This window comes from Panthera tigris, chromosome C2, assembly GCF_018350195.1.
Source record: "Panthera tigris isolate Pti1 chromosome C2, P.tigris_Pti1_mat1.1, whole genome shotgun sequence".
NCBI classification, from domain to species: Eukaryota; Metazoa; Chordata; class Mammalia; order Carnivora; family Felidae; genus Panthera; species Panthera tigris.
Window position 1 is genome coordinate 70,190,225 of NC_056668.1, and position 17,899 is coordinate 70,208,123.

Below are 17,899 nucleotides of genomic sequence, written 5' to 3' on the forward strand. Positions count from 1 at the left end.
ATATTTTAACTAATATCTCTCATATAAATGATTAATGAATTATCTACATGACTGCTTCCTTATATTAGTATAGGCATGTATGTACAAATGTACAATAACTGGGATGTTTTTTCACATTTCAAAAATTTTATGCCAAACACCATTAAATTTCATCAATTGGTCTCATTTTACCATGTATGAACACAGAGTTTCCATGGAAATTCTGAAAAATTTAACATGGATATATATGTGTTAATGATAGGCAGGTAAAAAATACACTCTAAGAAAAGGGTTAAAGGAGAAAACATCTTCGCATCTAAATTTCATTTACTATTACATAATAAGCTACACATATTTTTGTGTTAAACAAAACTTAAAATCAAAAATGATATCATTACTTATCAATTTTCTCTTAACACTGTTTTCTCAAGAAAAAATTAAAATCCCAGGTTTCTACCAGATATAAACACCAAAACATAAACTACAATACAAAAACTAACATGAAATTCTATCACCCAAAATGGTTTCATGTTTGAAAAAATTAACTTATTCATGATTATAAAACACAAGGGTTGACATTACCTGAGACTAAGATAAAAACGAAGACTTCAAGGAAGGGAATGCTGTAGAGTTGAAAAAGATATCATGGTTGAGTTTCTACCTTTCGTAAGCTTCAAATACCCTCCACACCACCTTAATCACTTATGCCATCCAAGTCCTACAAAAAAAAAAAAAAAAAAAAAAAATTACTTAGGAAGGGGGAAAAAATACTGTATAAATACAATCTGGAGAAACTGGTATGAATAATGAAGTGATCATTCTTTGTAAATACGAAAACTATGCCTGAATGACCAGAACAATGACTTGCTTTTAAGTCTGAAACCAGGAGAATAAAATAGTGGTAAATAGTAACTGTAAAATAACCTTGGCCTTATAAAAAACAATTTGCTTAAATCTGAATCTACAACTTCAGGGATAAGGGATGTTGAAGGAAATTCAGAGGGTTATAGACCTAAAAAGTTAGAAAAGAGAACGCAAAGAAACCACTTAAAAGATTAAGCAAAGATTAAGAAACCACTTAATAGCACTATTTACTGCTTTGTAAAGTCTATTAAGTGAAGAGGGAAGAAAATACAATACCAGGCTTGATAAATAAGAAAACAGAACTAGTCATGTACAGAATAAATATTTATTCACAACAGAAACAATTATAGTTGTAAAATGCTATAAAATATTTAGATACAGAAACATAATCAGCCAGGTTATCTTTGACAGAAAAAGGTGACAATAAGATGAGAATAATTAATCATAGGAAGACGGTGTACCATATCCAAAAAATACAAATAAAAATGAAGAACATAAGCTGTACACAATAAATCTGCCTGACAGTACTTCTGGGCAGTGTAAAGACTGAAGAGTTTATGGAATTCCCTACCATAGGTCTTTAAAAATATTAGATTCCTATCCATCAATAATAGTTTATATACAGTCCACAGGAGACGAGGTGATATATGAAACATAATATGATTGTATATCAATTTTTACAGTGGTGTAAAAGCAAGAAAAATGGTCTTCCTCATCTAGAACAAAGTAGTATTTCCATCTTTGAACTTCCAAAAAATATAATACTAATTTACTTTTTAAAAATATTTCAATGCTGTATCCGTATTTTTTCAGAAGTTTACTTGTTTATTAACTAATCTCTACACCCAACGTGGGACTCAAATTCATGATCCCAAGATCAAGAGTCGCGTGCTCTTACAAATGAGCCATCCAGGCACACCTGTACCCATATTTTAGTTTAAATTCTGAGCACCTGGGTGGCTCAGTCAGTTAAGAATCCAACTCTTCATTTCGGCTCGGGTCATGATCCCAGGGCCTTGGGCTCGAGCACCATCCGTGCTGAGCATGAAGCCTGCCTAGGATTCTCTCTCTCTCCCTCTGCCCCTTCTCCTGTGCTCACACACTTTCTCAAAGATAAAATTAAAAGTTTAAATTCTGATGGGGCTATTCATCCCTTAGTAACCTTCCATCTCAGAAATTTCCTTAAAATTCATGCATGTCTATTTTTCCAGATAAACTTTTGTCCAAAATAAAATTTATTTTCTTTCAATTGGATTGTATAATATATAAACGGTAGTGAAATGACAACAGTAACAATAACCTAGGCAGGGGGAAGAGAGAGTCACAATACGGAGTTGCTTCAATATATTATCTACAATGCCCAGTTTTCAACAATAAATTATAAGATTACTAAAGAAATGGAAAGCATGACATTTATATTAACAAACACTACAGTATCTGAGTATCTCCAGACGTTGGTTTAAGCAAACAAATGTTTCAAAACATCTATTATACATATGTTAAAAGATTCCATGCTTTAAACTTCTTTAATTATGAAAATAATCAACAAATAACAGATTCTCAATAAATGTACAGAAATTATGTAAAAGAACCACACAGGAAACTCTGAAGTCAAAGAGTACAGTAATTAAAACAAATATTTCCTAGAAGTGCTCAACAGCAGATTCAAGATGGCAGAAAAAAATTAATGACCTTGAAGACATCTACTGAAATTATCCAATGTGAAGAACAGAGAGAAAAGAAGTTGAAGAAGATTAAACAGAACCTCAGAGACCAATTTATCAACACTTTTGGAGAGGAAAGAACAGAGCGAAACATTTTTAATAAAATATCTAACAAAACTTCCCAGATTTTACTTTAGTAAAAAGAAATAAAATCTATAGGTCTTAGGAATTCAATGAATCTCAGGTAGAATACAAAAAGACCCACACCTAGACACATCATAGTGAAACTGCTGAAAGCAAACACAAAGTGAAAAATAATGCAACCATAACAAGAAAAATCACTCAGCACTGTGCAGGGAATTCAACATGATTAACACCTTTCAATCATAAACAATAGAGGTCAGAAAACAGTGGAATGACATATTCAAAGTGCTGAAAGAAAAAAGGTGTCAACCAAGATGGCAGCAGAATTATCCAATAATGAAGGCAAAATAAAGTGTGTCTCAGACAAAGAAAGGATGAGAGAATTTTTTACTAGCAAACCTGCCTAACAAGAAATTTTAAAGGAAGTCCATCAAGCTGAAAGGAAAAGACAAAAGATTCAGATACAGAGGAAAAACAGAAGACATCAAAAATGGAAAATATGTAGGTTAATCTAAAGGACTCTATAAATATATTTTCTCATTTCTTCTCTCAGCATCTTTTAATGACATAAGAATATATGAAGCAATGATTATAATATCATATTGCTGGTTTTATAGCATACATAAATGTGAAATATATACAATAACAGTGGCACAATAGAGGAAGGAAAAAAATGGGAACTATACTGGAGCAAAGTTTCCATATTTTACTGACAATGAGTTAAAGTTAATATTAAGCAGACTGTTAAAATGCATAATGTAAACCCTAAAGCAACCACAAAGAATATATCTTTATATTTATATTTAATAAAGAAAAAAAAATCAATGGAGTAATTATGATACACTAAAAAATACTTGACATAAAAAGAGGCACTAAAGGAGGCACAGAGAACAAAAATAAGAGACATACATAAAACAAGTGGCAAAATGACAAATGTAAACCCAGCCATGTCCATAATTAAATGTGAATGGTCTAAACAGCCCAATGCGAAGGCCAGAGGGTGTCAGATTGGACCAAAAATGCCTGCAAGATTTAACTATATTCTGTCAACAAGAGACACACTTTACATTCAAGACTGAAAGTTAAAAGATGAGTGGGAAAGGATATTCTATGGAAACAGTAACTGTAAAGAAGTGGATAGTTCTATTAATAACATAAATATATTAGTATTTGCCTTAAGACAAATATTACTGATGACAAAGAAAAGTATTTCATGATGATAAAATATCAATAAATCAGGAAGATACTGTTAACAATTATAAATGTATATGCACCTAAAAAGAGCCCCAAAATAATGAAGCAATAACATTATTGAAAAAACAGAAAATTCAACAATAGTTGGAGATTTCAATTCTCCATTCTATATAATTGATAGAATAACTAGACAGAAAATTAGCAAAGATACAGAAAACCTGACTCATACTAACAACAAACTAGACTTAACTGGCTTATACAAAAAACCTCCATAAACAACAGAATACATGTTGTTTTCAAGCACACAAGGAACATTCTCCAGGTCAGACCAAAAAGTAGGCTACATAACAAGTCTCATAAATTTAAAAGGACGGAACTCATACAAAATACGTTCTCCAATCGTAACAGAATTAAATATCCACTAAATTAGAAACTGGAAAATCCATATGTGTTCAGGAATTAAACTTCACACTTCTAAATAATTTAGGAGTCAAAAAAGAAATTAAAAGAACAATTAGAGAATATTTTTAACTGAATGAAAACAAAAACATCAAAATTTATGAGATGCAGCTAAAGTACTTAGAAGGAAATTTATAAATTTAACTAAACCCTAAAGTAAGCAAAGGGAATAATAAAGAGAGCAGAAATTAACGAAATTCAAAACAGAAAAAAACTTGATTCTTTAAGATCAACAAAACTGACAAACTTTTAGGCAGACTAAGAACAAAGAGAAAACACAATTACCAAAAACAGCAATGAAAGAGGGGATGGTAATATTGACCTCACAAAAATTAAGTTATAAGACGGAAATACAAGGTTATATGTAAATAATACCTCAAAAAAATTTTTAAGAATTATAAAGGAAGGAATATTATAAGCAAATTTATGCCAACACATTATACAACTTTGTAACATGAACAAATTCCTAAAGTGACACATATTATCAAAACTGACTAAATAGGAAATAGAAAAATCTGAATGTAACAATTAAACAAACTGAATTAGTATTTCAAAATTTCCCACAAAGTGGAGTGCCTGGGTGGCTCAGTCGGTTAATATCTGACTTCGGCTCAGGTCACAATCTCACGGTTGGTGAGTTCGAGCCCCGCGTCGTGCTCTGTGCTGGCAGCTCAGAGCCTGGAGCCTGCTTCGGATTGTGTCTCCCTCTTTATCTGCTCCTCCCTTGTTCACGCTCTTTCTCTCAAAAATAAACATACATTTAAAAAAAATTTTTTTTAATTAAATTTCCCACAAAGAAAAGAACAGGCCAAAATGGCTTCACTGATGAATTCCACCAAATATTTAAGGAAGAAATACTAATCCTTCACAAATTCCTTCACAAAACAGGAAAACTGTACATTCTGAAACTCAATCCGTGAAGCCAGTTAACTTGATACCAAAGTCAAAGAAAATTACATGAAAACTACTCAGTGATGCCTATAACTATAAAATTAGATAAAAAAAAAAAATTCTTACAAAATACTAGCAAACTGAATCTAGCAACATATAAAAAGGCCTACACGCCATGACCAAGTAGGATGTACCCCATGAATGCAAAGGTAGTTTAACATCTGAAAATCAAGTAAGATGATACACTATATTAAGAGAATACAGGAAAAACTCATATGGGAGCCTCAATAGAAAAAAAGCACCCAACAAAATTCAACACCTATTCATGATAAAAACTCTCAACAAACTAAGACTAGAAAGAGAACTAATAAATGAGTTCAGCAAAGTCACCATTAACGAGTTAAACAAGATCATAAAATATTAAATCAATAAATAAAATCAATTTTATTTTTAGAGTGATATCATAACATTCTATCAAAAATTTGAATTGATGGGGCGCCATTGAGCCTTCCAGCTCAGGTCCTGATCTCACTGAACACTTAGTGAGTTTGAGCCCCGCATCAGACTCCCTGCTGTCAGCACAGAGCCCACCCACTTCATATCTTCTGTCCCCCTTTCTCTCTGCCCCTCCCCCACCACCTGTTGGTGTGGACGTGCACATGTTCTCTTTCGAAAGAAAGAAAGAAAGAAAGAAAGAAAGAAAGAAAGAAAGAAAGAAAGAAAGAAAGAAAGATGAAAGAAAGAAAAAAAGAAAGAAAAGAAAAGAAAAAAGAAAAGAGAAAAGAAAAGAAAAGAAAAGAAAAGAAAAGAAAAGAAAAGAAAAGAAAAGAAAAGAAAAGAAATTTGAATTGATTCAGGGGCACCAGGGTCTGTTAAGCTCCAACTTCAACTCAGGTCATGATCTCACAGTTTGTGGGTTTGAGCCCTGCATTGGGCTCTATGCTGACAGCTGAAAGCCTGGAGCCTGCTTTGGATCTTTCTCTCTCTCTCTCTCTCTCTTTCTGCTCCTCGCCCACTCACGCTCTATCTCTTTCTCCTTCAAATATAAACATTAAAAATATTTTTTAATTTGAATTGGTTCAAATTTTCTTTCTTATCCCTCAGTAGAGTTTCAAAATTTTCTTCAGACTGCTCCCAGACATTTTATCTTTTTAGTTATTATGAATGTATACCATTTCTTACATGACTAGTCCTAATGCCTCTTATATTTGTATAAAAAATTATTTGTGTATATTACTTTTATAAGCAGTTCCTTTACTGAATTCTCTTAATACTATCAATACACAGACAAGCAGATGAACTGAACAAAAATGATTTCAGAAACATGTTCTCCAAAAACATGGAAATTCAGTATATGAGAAATGTGGCATTTCAAAATGTAAAAAAGAAATGCATCATTCAATAATTGGAATGGGGACAACTAGTTAGCCTGCCGGAAAAAAAAGAAAGCTAAATCTCTACATCTACTGTTTATAAGCCAAATATATTCAACATTAAATGAAGATTTTAAGCGAAGTAAACCATAAAAAAAATTAACAGAAAACCCGTATAACTTTTTCAAGTACCATAATTCACTGAATCTAAAACTACCAATCTTAAGATACATGACTATTTTATGTGTTAACTAAGAAAGAAAATAATAATAATGTCAAATTATGACAAACCAGCAATTCATGTCATTTCGGAGATGTGACAACACAGAGGAAAAAGTGAGCCCTGCAGTCAACGACGGAGACCTTTTAAACTTTATACAGAAACCCCCCATGCCCAGCCATAAAGGAAACGACTAAATTCAATCATAAAAAATGAAAACTTCCATAAGGTAAAATCAAAATCAGAAGATCGAAGAAGAAAAATTCAGTGAAAATAATTTGCCTAATGAATGACTAGGGACTCAGCACAGAACCAAAGAGATCACTGAAAATATACATACAGCCAATAATGGAAAAATGCTGAAGCTCACTCATAATGAAATTTTGGAAAGCAATACTAAACAACAAAATACTAACAAATTATTAAAAAGTTTGACACTAGCTAGTGTGGTCGAGCTAGAGATTCCCATTTTCCTAGACTTACTGATATTGGAATAATCCTTTTAGGCAATTCATCCACCTAATTATTAAATGTACATGCTCTCTGGCCCAACAATTTTTCCCTTAGGGATTTATACTGCATGTACTTTTTAAAATATATGCAAAGACATGTCCAAGAATATCTACCATATTACCATTTATTATAGCAAAAGGACCTGAAAACCTAAACAGCCATTAATAAGTAAGCAGTTAATAAAATTATGGTATACCCAAATACTGGAATACTACACATAATGAAAAGAGAAGAAATGATATGCAAAAATGCAGAAATTAACAACAAAAAAGATATATTGCTAAACAATATGTATGGTGTGATCTCAATTGTGTAAAGAATATGTAAATACAGGTATACATATAAATACCTGCATATATATAGAAAATGTCTGAAAGAATACACACATACATATACACACATACTACAGACATAATACACACATTAACTGTGAAAAGGAACAAGGAAAACCTTTTCTTTTTAACCTTATAACATTCTCTAATGCCTAAGTGTGTCTCATCTTATAATAAACCTGGGTAAGGAAATGTTGAAGGAGAAATGTTGAAGGAGTGAGAAATGTTGAACTTGACAATTACCAGAAAACTTGGAAAAAAAAGGAAATCTTAAAATACAGCCACTAATATTGTCACATACTCATTTTTAAAGAATTCTCAAAACTAAATTTATGAGAATCTTCAGAATTTTTATAATCATTAACAACTGACATGCGAATATGTGCCACTGACAGATATGTAAATACCCTGAAAACTGTTAAATATTTAATTTTCTTTCATTTGTTTGAAGGATAAAGCAAAGGCCTAACATATGTACCAACATAAGCCAACAAGAAAGGAGAGGATCATCTGTCTTCCTAAAATAAGGGAACTGGGCCTAAAAAAGAAACATGCAAGTAATCTAGTTAAGTGAGAAAAGATAATGATCTACATCCTATAAAACTAATACCATTAACTCTTTTCAATGTATAGACATTCGTTATTTATATATAGAAATACCATGCCATATATATGTGTGTGTGTGTGTGTGTGTGTGTATTTTATATACATATACATATATATACACATATATATATACATATGTATATATACACACACATATATATACATATGTATATATATACACACACATATATATACATATGTATATATATATACACACACATATATATACATATGTGTATATATATATATATATATATATATATATATATATATATATGTGTCATGCTTATATGTAAGTGGGTATAAAAGGAAAAACGATCATCCAGTAAATACAGCGTGCTATCCAATAGTTGTGATTAGTGCTGTTCATAATACAAGCACATGGGCATCTATCACAGGTAAAAATAAAGACTGAGTAAAACAGTGTTAGATTACCTCTATATAGTATGTCAGGCAAATGCCCATCCCACCAGATCACTTGGCTGAATTTCCAAGCTCCCGATTCCTCCCCTCTATCCTATAAAAGTACAAAAATACAGGTTATCCCCCAAAAGAACCAGAATTAGACATATTCTTAAAGTCGGATAAAATAATTATACCTAGATATGCTAAATCTAACAACATTCTTTCCAAGCCAGATACTGGATTAATAGATATGGTTGGATTAAATAGAATTAGTAGCAACTAATACTTAATGACCCATCAGTGATAAATGATATTCCAAGGAAATGACCAGAACCTAATTGGACTTTTTCAAGCTTAATTTCTAGTTGAGGATTAAGATCTCTTTAAAATCAGAGCAATAACCCAAAATTATCTTAAACAACTTTGAAATAAAAAAAGTAAACACAAAATGTGCTTCATTAAAGCACATTAATGTTGATACTCTCCATTATTCAAAGAGTACTACTTCCTGACGAAACCCCAAAATAACATTTCCCTCAGCTCAAAAGTCTAGCTACATTAATATAGCTTTGAAAAAAAAACATTAAGTATTTAAAATTTTCAAGGTGGGGCATCTGGGCGGCTTAGTCAGGTAAGCATCTGACTCTTGATTTCTGCTCAGGTCATGATCTCACAGTTCATGAGTTAAGCCTGCATCTGGCTCTGCACTGACTGAGGAACCTGCTTGGGATTCTCTCTCTCCCTCACCACCCCCCCCATCTTTCTCTGCCCCTCCCCCACTCGTGCACACGCTGTCTCTCTCAAAAAACCATTTAAAAATTTTTTTCAGGGGCGCCTGGGTGACTCAGTTGGCTGAGCGTCCATCTTCACCTCAGGTCACAATCTCATGTTTAGTGAGTTCGAGCCCCATGTCGGACTCTGCTGACAGTTCAGAGCCTGGAACCTGCTTCACATTCTGTGTCTCCCTCTCTCTCTGCCCCTCCCCCGCTCATGCTCCCTCTGTGTGTGTGTGTGTGTCTCTCTCTCTCTCTCCCTCCCTCTCTCTCTGTCAAAAATAAACATTAAGGGCGCCTGGGTGGCTTGGTCGGTTAAGCGTCCGACTTCGGCTCAGGTCACGATCTCACGGTCCGTGAGTTCGAGCCCCGCATAGGGCTCTGTGCTGACAGCTCAGAGCCTGGAGCCTGTTTCAGATTCTGTCTCCCTCTCTCTCTGCTCCTCCCTGTTCATGCTCTGTCTCTCTGTCTCAAAAATAAATAAACGTTAAAAAAAATTTTTTTTAAATAAACATTAAAAAAATTTTTTTTTAATTTTTTTTCAAGGCAAAGGTATTTAATAATACCAATATGGTCCATACATATTTTTTAAGTGTTATGCTATAATCAACCTTTTAACAGAGACTAACACAGAAAGTTAATATCCTATGTTGGTACTGCATTAATACTGGACACATAATTTCCTTTATGCAACTGGGGTATTTTTTGCTGGCATATGAAAGGGAGGTAATAAAGACAATGAAGACTGAAAGCTGAAACTTTATTAGAAACAAAGAATAGGCCAAATTTAATTTTTTATTCAGAAATAACAAAGCATTTATATAACAGCCCTAACACATATTTTCAGGGCTCAATAAATATCTTGCAAATCAATAAAAGCTATAAACGTAAAAGCAAAACAATTAAACTTTAAATCGAGGAAATAACCAATATATTAATCCAAAATTATATTTATATAATTTTATCGAGGGATCACAAACACTACAGCCTTTCTGATAATGCAGCATTTTCTATTCCTCAGCCAGTCAGTAGCTTTGTTGCTAAAATAATTACCAATCAAGAAATCTATTTAAAATTTTTTTCTACTAAGCTCTTAATTGCCTGCTGCAAAGCTTTGTTTCCAAGCACTCAGAAGAGCATATATGCCATCATTCTCAATTATGTAAAACAATTTTTGAATACATACTTGCCATAAAACTATACTACTGTGGTGGACATTATTAAAAACAGGTAAAGTAAAGCAAAACTGTATTTGCACTACACTGCTATCTATGGTCTTCACTGTGTTCAACTTTTAGAATTTTTTAATTTAATGTTTATTATTTATTTTTGAGAGGGAGACAGAGTGCAAGCAGGGGAGGGACAGAGAGAGAGAGAGGGAGACAGAATCCAAAGCAGGCTCCAGGCTCTGAGCTGTCAGCACAGAGCCTGACATGGGGCTAGAACTATCAAACTGCGAGATCGTGACCTGAGCTGAAGTCAGACATTTAACCAATGGAGCCACCCAGGTGTCCTCAACTTTTAGAATTTCTAAAGCTATAGAACAGTGTAAACTTGAACAGAAAAAGCAGAGCAAAGTCTACATACAAGAAATAAAAATGTCTTCTAATTATATATTTTAGTATTACATTATGAGTCTTTTTGAAAGTTGACTGGGTATATTTACCCTGCAATCAAGACAGCATTTCATATGCCATCACGGAATATGGTAAAATAAAATCTACAGACTGGACAAATGTTTTCGAAATGTTAATATTCTGTTGAAAACATTTTCACAAAAAGCCTACTCATCTTCTTGCATCACTTTTGATTCAAAGCCCTAAATTAAGGGTATAATACATCAAAGAACATAACTAGACATGTTAAAAGAGAAACAAAAAATAAAATAGTAAAGCAAAAAGGAAACATGCCCCCCCCCACACACACACACACATACACACCCACATGCACAAAATATTATTACCTCAAGGTCTAAACCTGTAACAGAAATTTTGGAATATATTTCCCATTACAGTGTTTCCTCTACCATGGAAACACACACAGTTTTCCCTAACTCACTTGCCACACAGTCTCTGTCTCTGGAACTCTAATTCATTTAGCATCATCTACCAATTGCACTTCTCCTTCCAAGTCTCTATTCTTCCTTTAAATCTCCCACTCCTCTCTGCCAACAATAAGGAAAGAACCTACCAAGCTGGAAACTGAAGACCCTGCAAGTACAAAAAGAGAGGTACAAAGCTCCTGAACCACCCAAAGGTCAATTATAATCTTCCTCTTTCAACATGCTTCACTCCCTCACTTCAGGGGTTATAGTGAATATTCCTTCTTGGCAATTCCTAGGATTTAAGATTTTGCTAGCTAAATATTCCCTAATTATATCACTTGTGCAGATATAAACAGTGAAATTAAGACTAAAACTGTTTTAAGGTAGCATTATATTTATGCTGTCAATAAAAATATTTTTAACCAATGATAGATGTTAATATAACAGATCCATACTATACTGTGAATATGGACTTTTAATTTCACATGGTATAAACTCTCACACTTAGTTAATAATTAAGGCAATTTTCTACCAATACCAATTTTAATAACTATGGCACATTAAGAAAATAAATGAAGTATTTTTCAGGGACCATTAGCTACTGTCCTCCCATTATTTAGTTTTGAAAGACTGGCAATATTCCAATATACACACCAGCAGGTGGGCTGATTCATTAATTAAGCCAACATTTTTGTCATTAATTTGAGTCAATGTTCTGAACACCTGATATGCATGTACAACATGCTATCTAAGATTCCTAAGACATGCATAAAATACCACGGTCTCTGCCCATAGGAGTTCAAAAGGTAGCAAAGATGCTAAGTACACATACAACAAATAATATTAATAATAGTAACATTATGTAGTAAGGGCTATAATTAAAGTTTAAGCAATTTATTATAGAAAAAAATCAAAGCAGAGAGCACTCACTTCTTCCTCTGCTACCTTTTCAAATGAAAAATAATTAACCTTTTAATGTTCACTTTACCTTTAAAGATGCAATGAGTATATACTTTAGACTTTGCTTAGTAGTGTTCCTAGGACTTTGCAGGTATTAACTCTCATAATCCAAACAACAAACTTATGAGAGTGGTGTTATTAACTACTCACATTTTACAAGAGAGAAAAACTGAAGGGTTAAATAACTTACCAAAGGTTACAAAACTAGTAAGTGGCAGAACCAAAGTCCTTATAATGGTCTGCAAGGCCCTCCACAATCCACCACCACCACCTTTCAGACCTCATCTTCTATACTTTCCCCCTTGCTCCACTTGAGTTCAGTAACCAGACTTTCTTACCTCCCTGTATCTTCTGGCATGCCATTGCCTTAGGCCTATTGTACTGGCTATTCTAGGCCTGGTATACTTTCCCCCAGAGATACTTATAACTAAATCCTTTACCTACTTTCAGTCTTTGCTCAATCATCATCTTGTTAATGAGGCTTTTTCCTGCTATGTGATTTAAAACTGTCCCCACATGCACTCACACCCAATCCCCCTTTTATCTGTTATACATTTTTCCATAATAGTTACCACCTCTTAACATGCTAGGTAATCTACTTGCTTATGATGTTTACCGTTTTCTGCCCCTAACTATACAACATAAGCTCCACAAGGGCAGGAATTTCGTTTTGTTCACTGATCTTAAGAGCCTAAAACAATGTATTGCAACTAGTAGATACTTGGTATTTTTTAAATGATTATAAATAAAGTTGAACTCCAATACAGAAATCAAGCTCCAGAAGCTTAACCACACACACACGACACTATCTCTCAATTACAGAATCACAGATAACAAAATTGAAGCATCTAGAAAAGTCACATTAACCTAATGCAGCAGAGAACCTCATATCAAAACCAGCCTAGTGGGGATTTGGCAACATTACCCTTCAGCTTGGGAATTTCCCTAAAAAGGCTTGTTGGTTTTAACAATAAATTAGCTTACTGAGGAGTCTACTATATACATTGTATATAGTATATATACAATGTATATAGACATTGTATCAAATAGAAAATAATTCTGAGCAATGTAAAGAATAGTTTAATCCCAGCTAATTTCCAGTCTTTGTTTTAAAAGATTGTTAATAATGAATTTCAGAAGTACTCTGTTAGAAAAGCTACAAAATGGCATGCACATTAAAACAGACAGGAAGAAACTTCTTCAGTTCCTTCAAATTTTTCACACCCTCCTAGAGAAACCCAAGCAACTTCATTAAGTATTTTCAAAGTATCTTTATGTTGTTGGCCCAGAGTACATTCAGTCTACCAAATTATGTTTCAGCTGTCATCTTTGTCTAGAAAAGTAAGATTGCAAAAGATGAGGTTTTATGAATTAATGATCGAAATTCACATAAGAAACTCCCACAAAAACTGTCAAGAATATAGAGTTCTAAGACAATAAAAAAATTTTTTTTTAAGTGGGGCGCCTGGGTGGCTCAGTCGGTTATGCCTCCAACTTCGGCTCAGGTCATGATCTCATGGTTTGTGAGCTCAAGCCCCTATGTCAGGCTCTGTGCTGACAGCTGAGAGCCTGGAACCTGCTCCGGATTCTGTATCTCCCTCTCTCTCTGCCCCTTTCCTGCTTGCACCCTGTCTGTCTCTCTCAAAAATAAAAAATAAATTTTTTTTTAAATTTTTTAAAATAAAAATAAATAAATAAATAAATAAATAAATACATAAATAAATGAAAGAGGGGTGGGTACCTGGGTGGTTCAGTTAGGTAAGTGTCCAACTCTTGATTTCGGCTCAGGTCAGTGGAATCTAGCCCCAAGACGGGGCTCCACGCTGAGCATGAGTTGAGGATGCTTGGGATTCTCTCCCTCTCTCAGCCCCTCCTGCGTGTGTGTGTGTGTGTGTGTGTGTGCGCACGCGTGTGCATGTACAGGCACATGGACATAGTCTCTCTCTCTCAAAATAAACTCTTAAAAAAATTAAAAAAGAATATAACCAAAACTTAGCTGTTTTATAAGTATTTCATTATATCATGTACCTTAATGTTACTTCCAAATATAACCATTGTAGAAAAGCCATTCATTGATAAAAATCATAGTTCTTGGTTAATTAAGATTATCTCTTTTAAAGCGTCATTTTAAACAGAGAGGGAAGCAAACCATAAAGACACTTGAATACAGAGAACAAACAGGGTTGCTAGAGGGATTCTGGGTGGGGGAATGGGTTAAATGGATGATGGGCATTAGGGAGGGCACTTGCTTGGGACTTGGGATGAGCACTTGGTGTTGTAGGTAAGTGAAAGATCACTAAATTCTTTCTACTCCTGAAATCATTATTACACTATATGTTAACTTGGATTTAAATTTAAAATATAAAACAAAGTCATTTTTAGTTTCACTGAAATGTGTATGCTTACAAAATTTTAACTACTGATGCTTCTATGCACTGCCAAATAAAAAGGCTACCTCTTGCCCTTTAAATGTAATCAAGAAAAGCACAAAGCAATGAAAAGAATAATAGCACATATGGTATAAGAATCTGAAACAAAAAATGCTTTAGCATCTTTTAAAGTCCTTTAGCATATTTTAACTACATCACACTTTAAGGTTAATTAGTCAAGTTCTGGTTTTACATTAGTTCTAACTTTTGTGATTTATATGAAAAGACATACATAGACATGCATAGACATACGTGTTCTTTAATTTACACCAGCTGCTTTGAAAATTAAAAGGTATTAGAACTCTATCTGAATGATGGTCATCCAACAGTGTATTTTTCATGACCTGATCTATCGCAAGCAGGAATGACAGACAGCCCAACAAATTCAAACCAACCACCCCAGAAATTACCCTGACCAGGTCTCTCTTCTTTTTCTTTTTAAATTTTTTTTAATGTTTATTTATTTTTGAGAGAGACAGACAGGGTAAATGACACAGAATCCAAAGCAGGCTCCAGACTCTGAACTGTCAGCACAGACCACGACATGGGGCTCGAACTCACGAACCTTGAGATCATGAGCTGAGCCAAAGTCAGATGCTTTAACTGACTGAGCCACCCAGGGGTCTCCTGCCCAGGTCTTTCTACAACCATTTTCCATTTCCACTCTCAACAAAAGTCAGGCCAAAATCTTATAAACTTTGCAATTAATGTAGTTAATCCACTTAGTTGAGAATGAAAATCCTACAAAGTGGTAATCAAATTCTTAAAAGAAAACAGCCCAAAGTGAGTAAAATAAGCCCATGAACTGAAAACTTTCACCTGTCCTGGACCTTTTCAAATCACCTAGCCAGTAAACATTTGTCAAACAAGAAACTTGTCCACCACAAGCATTTTTATAAACTCCTTAGACTAAACTAACCTTTAAATCTAAATTACATGTTGAGGGGAGACACCGTCCCAAAACTGTGGCAAACTATCAAGCAACTATGTAATCTTCCCCCAATTTTACTAACAGAAATTCGCTATTAAGATTAGTACGCCACTCTGAAATCACTGTTGCACCATATAACTTGAAAGTAAATTTTAAAAAAGTAAAAAAAAAAAAAAGATTAGTAAGCCACTAAACTCAAGGAAAAGCTGCTTTACTTTTACTTGTACATAAATTTTTACTGAATACACGTTAATTTGTAAATATTTTATACTATCATGATCAAGATGACTCAGGCAATATAAGCATACTCTAATAAAGTATTGCATGGTATACAAAGTGCTTTCACTTGTCCCATTTCACCTGACCTCCTACAATTACTTAAGCAGGTATTAATATCTCTGAAATTCATCAGGTTAAGTACCCAAGTTTACACAACACATAAGTGTCAAAGACTTCAACCAGATCCTCTGCCTCCTAATAAATGTCTACTCTAACATAGCACCACCACAGGAAAGGTCTTCCCAAAATTAAAATATACTTAATGTTACTCTTAATGTCCTGGCAATCAAAAAAATTTTTGAAGTATATTACCAATGAACATAAAATTTAAATTAAAATGCTATCTACAGGGGCACCTGGGTGGCTCAGTCCGTTAAGGGTGCTGACAGCTCAGAGCCTGGAACCTGCTTCAGATGGTGTCTCCCTCTGTCTCTGCCCCTCCCCCGCTTGCCCTCTGTCTCTTTCAAAAGTGAATAAACATTTAAAAAAATAAAAATAAATAAAATGCTACCTACAATAGTTACCACGTAAATAAACAGAAAATTAAATTCATCTGCTTTTTGTAACATAAAAATTATCCCACTCTAATAACTAAAGAAACCCTAAGAAATTTTAATACCCAATTAAAAATTAAAGTTTAGGGACACTGGGTGGCTCAGTTGATTGAGCATCTGACTTCAGCTCAGGTCATGATCACGTGGTTGGTGGGTTCGAGCTCCACATCAGGCTCACTGTTGTCAGGCAGAGCCCACTTTGGATCCTGTGTCACCCTTCTCTCTACCCCTCCCCCCGGTTTGCACTCTCTCTCAAAAGTAAACATTAAAAAAAATTTAACATTTATTTACATTTGATTTTTTTAAAGTGTCAAAGTGAACAAAAACATCTTATTAAAATATTATTACAAATCATAGACAGAACTGGAATTATTACTTCTCATATGAAATATAACTTAAAACGCTCACTTAATAACTTATAAATGGTCCACTAAAGTCAGTTCATCTTTTGACAATTTTCATCTTATTCGATACCAGAGTCAATCATTCTTCTCTCCTCTGTCTAGAATGCATGCATGGAATTACACTAAGCACTAGACACAATGTAGAGGTGTGCCCACAAATAAAACAAATGGTTTTTAATCTGATTAGGAAATTGAGATTTGCCATCAGAGTCGCTCAGAGAATACCTCAAAAAGAGGCTGCAAAGAACTCCAGTGATTTCTCCCGATAAATGCAGTAAATATATTAAGTTTGAACAATTCATGAAACATGTCTGTGAGATTGCTTTTCTAAATAGGAGAAGTTGATGTAGCAAGTTAACCCGTCATTTAGAAACACAAGCTTCTACTAACATAGAATGGACATTTTCTTATTTGGCTCAATTTATCCTCAATTAGAAAACCAGGAAATGTAAAAGCAGGACATTTTATCTGCCCATTTCAATCTATGAATTAGAAACAGATTACATTGGCTGCATAACACAATTTTCAGTATTGTTTTGAAAAATATTTGTTAATATTAAAATACTATAATGTATCACTGGAATTACTAAACATCTTAAGTGTAAATAATTAAACACATCCTTGAAGAAAGCACTCAGAATTTATAACCTCATTTTTAATTAACTACATAACAAGATTCTGTTCATGTGACAGATGCCTAGTCCTGCCACCCTCTTGAACTGGTTATGACTGACTTCCCCAAAACTTAGGTGTCTGATATTCTGATTTGTAACTGAAGCAAACATTTATATAGTGCTTAAAACCTCACAAAGCACATATCCGTATGCTATTATTTTCAAAGCTGATATAACCTACTGTCTGGAGATCATGATGGTTGACAA

At 33.8% G+C, this 17,899-nt stretch overlaps 1 protein-coding gene across 11 annotated transcripts in view; it reads right to left on the minus strand.

Moving 5' to 3' along the window:
- Positions 1-17,899, minus strand: part of ZNF148 (zinc finger protein 148) — a 163,675-nt gene that overhangs the window by 75,196 nt on the left and 70,580 nt on the right. For 8 of the 11 annotated variants that reach the window (XM_042998893.1, XM_042998894.1, XM_042998896.1 and 5 more), the window contains 2 exons: positions 8,675-8,756; positions 562-697 (listed from right to left, as the gene is read on the minus strand). The gene's annotated coding sequence lies outside the window, so the exon portion shown is untranslated. The remainder of the gene's footprint in view (positions 1-561; positions 698-8,674; positions 8,757-17,899) is intronic. The other 3 variants (XM_042998902.1, XM_042998901.1, XM_042998903.1) reach the window with 1 other exon arrangement.